A 6000-nucleotide genomic window follows, 5' to 3' on the forward strand; every position below is an offset into this window, starting at 1 on the left:
CACACAGGGAGCACTGCTACTTCAGGATCCCAAAGCCCAGATGGGAAATGACTGCTGTCCCTTGGGGATAACTTGCAGGGCAGATTTGCTGGATGACAAAATAGCATTTTGCTGGAGACTGTCTGAGAGATGCAGAGCAGCAAAGAGCTGAGAAGCAGCTCAGGAGAAAATGGTCATCTTTATCTGGCAACAGCTCACTGTGCCACATCTGCCCTTAATCAATAGCAAAACAACTTGGTGCAGGGTGCGTACCTGGAGAGAGATTACTTCTCTGAAGACAATGCTTTTTGAATCAATGATGAGGCGTCACGTCACTGTTAAAACTATATATAATACTATTCTGGAGAGTTTCCTTGTAAGAGTTGCAGACATCTCCTTAACAGATACAGATACTTCTTACTAACTTCCATGGTTGTGGGATTTTGCTTTCACGACCAATACGGAAAAGAACAATGTTCATATTGTGTTTGCAGTTTTGCAGAAGCCTGCTGTGGGCTGTGTCATGCTGCTGCCTAGCAAGAGAGTTTGTATGCCTGTATTAAAGTGATTTTAAGGTCTCTGTTTCACAGTGAGAAACTGCAGGCTACCTCACAAGAACTGTCTCAGGTTGACATTGCATGCTGTGTTCTGCACAATATTCATGAAAAGAAAAACATCATCAATGTCTGGGAAACAATGCTGTAATCAAACATCTTTGATATGGATTATAAGAGGGATAACAACCAGACCTTTTTATTTCTTTCTTACTGTGTTCATAGTGAAAATGATGCTTATCTGAATTAAACCAGAAGCTGTGATGGCTGAATATTGTTAGGGACAGATATAGCGTATTCTATGAATACACCACAGTGTTGTGAAATACGAATAGTGAAATATTTTATAAGAATTTTACAGTCCCTGATTGTTACAGCTTTGTTCATATATATTTTTTTAAACCCACTTTTAGGATGGTGTCCTTACATTTTGTGCAACAATGCATGGGCCTCTCTGAAAGTGTTTTATGAGTGTTAAATAGTGTTTCATGAAATGGTTATATGAGCTGTCACATTTTATGTATGAATACTTCACTTCAAAGTTTTAGAAACAGGATTTTTCTTGGAACTTTTGTTTTGAAACTTTCCCCCTTAGTATATCAATCACTTTAAGGAAAAGCTGTGTTTATTTTCCAAAGAAGTGTGAATACTGAAACATTGGTGCCTGTATCAGCGGAGGAGAGAAAACACTTGAACACACAACAATAAAAAGGAAGCTTAAAATAAATAGTGCATTGCTATAAACCTATCAAGAAAATTCAAAATCAGATGCATTCTCAAAAAGTCCAAGGGAAAAAAATAAATTGGCTTTATAACCATTTCTGGCTTTCTGCCTGGCCATTCTCCTATCTTGGAGAAAACATGGTTGATACCCCCAGCTGAGTCTGTAAGTTCAAAGGTGAGCTCCCAGAAGTTGGTTTTGAGAATCAGAGTCTGGGCTTTGATCTAGAAGGTGGAAGGAACAGGGCTAATCTGGACAGTTATTCCCAATATTTGTGATTCATGAATTACCTCAGAGTGTCACAATACAGAAGGTGTGGGCTATGTTTCGTTATGCTTTAAGTAATGTAATCTTGACTATCTTGCAAGTCATCTTTTTTGAATCTTTTATCCCACCCAAGATTAACCAGCTCCCAGATTTTCCTTTCTCCTTGGTTAGAAAAGACCATCATGTAATCCAACCATCTGAACACAGAATTTGAGGTGTGACCTCACCAGTGCTGAGTACACAGGGATGATTACTTCTTTAGTCCCGCTGGCTACATTATTTCTGATTTTTTTCCTTACCCTAGGTCAAGCATTCTGAAGCCCCCTAAATACTAGTGAACTGGAACATTCTGTGAGTGGTGTTCTTGCATATGTTTCTTATTGGGGGTGGATGGGATGATGCTGGAAATCTAGGCTTGCCTGCTTATAATGGCAAAACCTCCCAAACTTCCATTTCTCCCAAGGGGAAGAGGAATCTCTGAACTTTTTCCCAGTTTCAGATCAATGAACTTGGCAACAATGCTCACATTACAAGGTTCACATAGCAGTTTATTGCTATAAGAACTTGTAGGATGATGTTGGTAATGGCAATGAACTGATGGGACCCAACTTCTGAGAGTTACAACCAGAGAGGGTTTCTGGTTTCTGAACAGAAAGATGAACTCGGTTAACAAGAGCTTGTAGAATCATTGAATGTGCAGGAAAAGCTATTATTTGTGATGTGAAGTACTGGGAGAAGTGGCATAGCAAAGAGAAAATAATGAATCTACTGAAAACTGGGACTTCATCAAAGAGATCATTCATTTGTACTTAGTATACTTTAAAATTATTAGGTATCAGTGATATTTTGAACTTATTAGATAACAAACAAGAGTGTAGAGTGCATCAAGCTATTCAACTCTTTTGTCTAAAAATGTGTCTGTGTGACTGGAAGTAATTTCAATGCCATCAGCTAACTTAAAACACCAGCAGAACTCTCCCACCTTCTCTGTGGACTAACCTTGAAGCTGGATCTATTTAAAGAAAGGGACACTGATAGCTAGCTTCTCCCTCAGAACATTCATAGTGGGAAGAAACAGACAGGTGTTTTTGTGCAAAACTGAAATAACCTCTGCCTGACAGGATCTGTGTTCTACCCTGTATGCATATATGAATAAATACTTGTCTGGTATAAGAATGAACACTCATCCCTGACAGCTTCCAACATGTCAACAGATTTGTATTTTGCTCTGGGTATGTCATGTATCCATTGATTAAATGTTAAGGAGCAAAGATCTCCAGTTGACCAGGCTACTGTTTGTGATACCAGTTAACCTGATTCAACTCTAATTCTGGATTCTTGATCTTTTCAGTAATGGACAAACCAGTTTGGAAGAGTTAATAAAACAGTTATTTTTCACCTATTTTTAGAACCCACCTTTTCCTATAATACAATTTCTGGGCAAGATTTCTCATTTCCGGTTTCTGTCCAGATGTTAAGGATTTGGAACAACTGGAAGAAAAGCTGATCTCATGGTATTTCCATCAGGTTCCACTAGTGGAACAACTGGAAACCTCCCGAGGAAAGCCCTTGTCTGTCTAAGTGTTCAGACTAGTTTTGCAGGCTCAAGAGTGTAGGAAACTTTGGATAAGCTTTGAATAAGCATCAAAATATTTGGATGCTTGTCAGAACTGAAACTAAAGTTAACATTATGAAGTTCATTCATCATTCATTTTAAAAGCCACACAAGCGATAATTAAATTGAAAAATCACATAAAAACGGAAACAACTGCATATTAATCATAATCAATTAACTTTTTCCCATGTCAAAAGATGATATACTTCTCTTATGCAGAATGGAAACTAGATGCTAAGCATAGGTTCAACACTAAGTCAAAAAAATTTTCAAAGGGCAGAATGTTGCAGTTGTAGTGCAAAAGCAACAAACATGCACAAATATGTATAAAGCTTTCATGGCTTTTAAGAGAATGAAAGAAAAAATGAGACGGTGCAGTGTTTGAGACTAAGTAGATTTCATCTGTTCTTCTAGGACTTTTCATTGTGTTCAAGCTCTAGCTACAAGTTCCACAGCAGTATCTTAAGCCAGTACTATATGGTGTATTTTTCAAGGTATGAGTAAAATGTTCTTGCCATTCTACTTTACAATAAATTATTCTAAAAGAACAATATTGATGAAAATTTGACCTCTCTTAAATTCCATTTCTTGTGCATATTCATTGTTATACATTACACAAGCTTATACAATTCGTTCCATAGAACAAGCAAGAAATATGCCTCTTGTTTGAGCCTAAAGAACTCAATGGGGTTATACAAGTAACATCTGGTCTGGCAGCATTCAGACCCCTAAACAGAAGAAATAAGCACACTCTAAAATCAGACAGATTTTGGTGTGAATTCAGAGCAATGATTAAATTTACACCTCAGATTGCCAGGCCACAGGCAATACAAGGACAGATAAAAGAAGAAAAAGTGCTTCCCATTAAGAGTGTGAACTCAGAGAAAAAAAATTCAAGAACCAAATTTAATTTCATAGCACATTTCACCATCGTATCCAAACACTTGATAACATGGCACCCTTGAGAGAATACATGGCCACATCCTTCTTTTCCAAAAAGGGAACTGACAAAGAGATTAAGTGCAAAATTACAAAAAACTGCTCACATGTTATGCATCAAGCCTGAAAGCCCTTGGATAAAGTTTTCCAGTGTGATTTTCATATAGTACTTATGACATTCTAAAGGTACATTCCTGCTGATCACAGTTGTAAGTACTCAGCTGATCTCATTGTAAAGTTAAAAAGTGGAGAAGTAATACAGCAGCTAATCATGAAGTTTAGAATAAAGATCAAACCTCCAGTAAGCAATGGAAGTTTATATCCAAACATTAATAATTACCTGATTACTTTCTAGCCACGTCCGGCTCACCAAGCTTCTTTCCAGAAATAAGTTTTATACTCACCTCTCTTTGAAACTGGATCATCTATCCCCAGAACTTTCACTTAAGCCACCATATTTTACACCAACTTCATGTGAAACAGACGCAACTTCCTGTTAGGACCTACAACTAAAGAAGAAAATCAGCAAAGGAAAAGAGCTTACATGAAAGATGAGACAACAATATTTGTTTAAAAGAATGCTGCTAGATAAACCAAAATGAATTCAGAATTCACAGTTTAATACGCATTTTCTTTACCCAAACTTAGATGTTTCCAGAAGATGATTTAGGAATCCACAGTTCTGCAGACCTCCCTGCTACTTGTTTGAATTGCTTCTTGTTGTGGGATATAAAACTATGGAAAATGCATTCAGTTAAAAAAAAAAAGAAAAAAGCAAAGCTACATCCACATTAAGAGAATGATTATTAGAACATGAATATCTTTTTTATAATGGTGAAAGATGAAGAGAAATACCAGTGCTGGTATTTCTTTGCACAGAACAGCTGTGGAACAGGGGAAGGAAGTCAGTCCTGGAGTAACACACACTGAAGCTTTTTAGACTATTTTAATTCAGAGCTGTAATGGAAGACCCAGTCCACAAACTGAATATGCTTAATTCATTGTGGAAGGTGAGGTAGATGCATATGTTTTCAATTTATTTTATTTATTTTTAAAGCCTGCTGTGACTCTCATCACTGAAGCAGGAATGCGTGTACTCATACTGCAACATGAATGTACAGCCCCATGACTTTCCCATTTAGTGAGGGGTAAATCATAATTTATAAAAATAGATACATACTTTATATAAAAAATCATAATTTATAATGGGGAATATGCTTGTAGCTTGAGAGACCTCAAGCAAATTTACTTCATTTAATCTCTTAGTTACCTATGACCATGCTATCTATGATTTTCTCTTTAATTTAAGGGTGAGAATGTAAGAAAAACATTTGAGCTTGTATTTCTTCATTGTGAATAAATGGGACCCAGAAAAATCTGGTGGGAGAAAGAATGTCTGCTTCCCTACCATGAAATCAGGGCCTGACAACAAAATTACGCAAGGAGAAAGGAAAATGTTTGTCATTTAATCTTCCATAAAACTTTGATGTTTCATTCTTAACATTATAACTTCTATCCTTCCTGCTCCGCTTCCCCCTCCCTTCTCTGCCCCTTCTTTGCTCACCCTCCTCCCTGACAACTAATGGTAAAATTTTATAATTAGAGATTCTAAATTAAATGTTATTCACCATAACTCTAAGCAGACATAGACACAAGCAACAAAATCTGATAGAATTTTAAAGTATTAAAAAAATCTCTATTTTGAGAGTATTTTGAAAAATACGGGATTATTGTTTATGAAAAAAAATTGAAATCCAAGCTTTTATTACCTACATATATTCAGTCATTTCCCTGAATTGTATTAATTTTTTCAAAACATAACAAAAAGAACAAACCGTGCTACAGAACAAAGTCTGTTAAAACCTCTTCCTTTAAAAAGAAAAAAGAAAAGAAAAAGCCCCACCTTTAACTTCTTCATAATTTTT

At 36.4% G+C, this 6000-nt stretch overlaps 1 protein-coding gene across 2 annotated transcripts in view; it reads right to left on the reverse strand.

Moving 5' to 3' along the window:
* The window catches only part of ADGRG6 (adhesion G protein-coupled receptor G6), a 117235-nt gene extending 111235 nt beyond the window's left edge, over positions 1-6000 (reverse strand). The window contains exon 1 of one of the 2 annotated variants that reach the window (XM_085541562.1): positions 5979-6000. The gene's annotated coding sequence lies outside the window, so the exon portion shown is untranslated. Of the gene's footprint in view, positions 1-4479; positions 4585-5978 lie in introns of those variants that run through there. The other variant, XM_085541561.1, reaches the window with a different exon arrangement.

The sequence above is a fragment of the Coturnix japonica genome, chromosome 3, assembly GCF_054131305.1.
Source record: "Coturnix japonica strain WE chromosome 3, WE-NBRP24, whole genome shotgun sequence".
Taxonomy (NCBI): domain Eukaryota; kingdom Metazoa; phylum Chordata; class Aves; order Galliformes; family Phasianidae; genus Coturnix; species Coturnix japonica.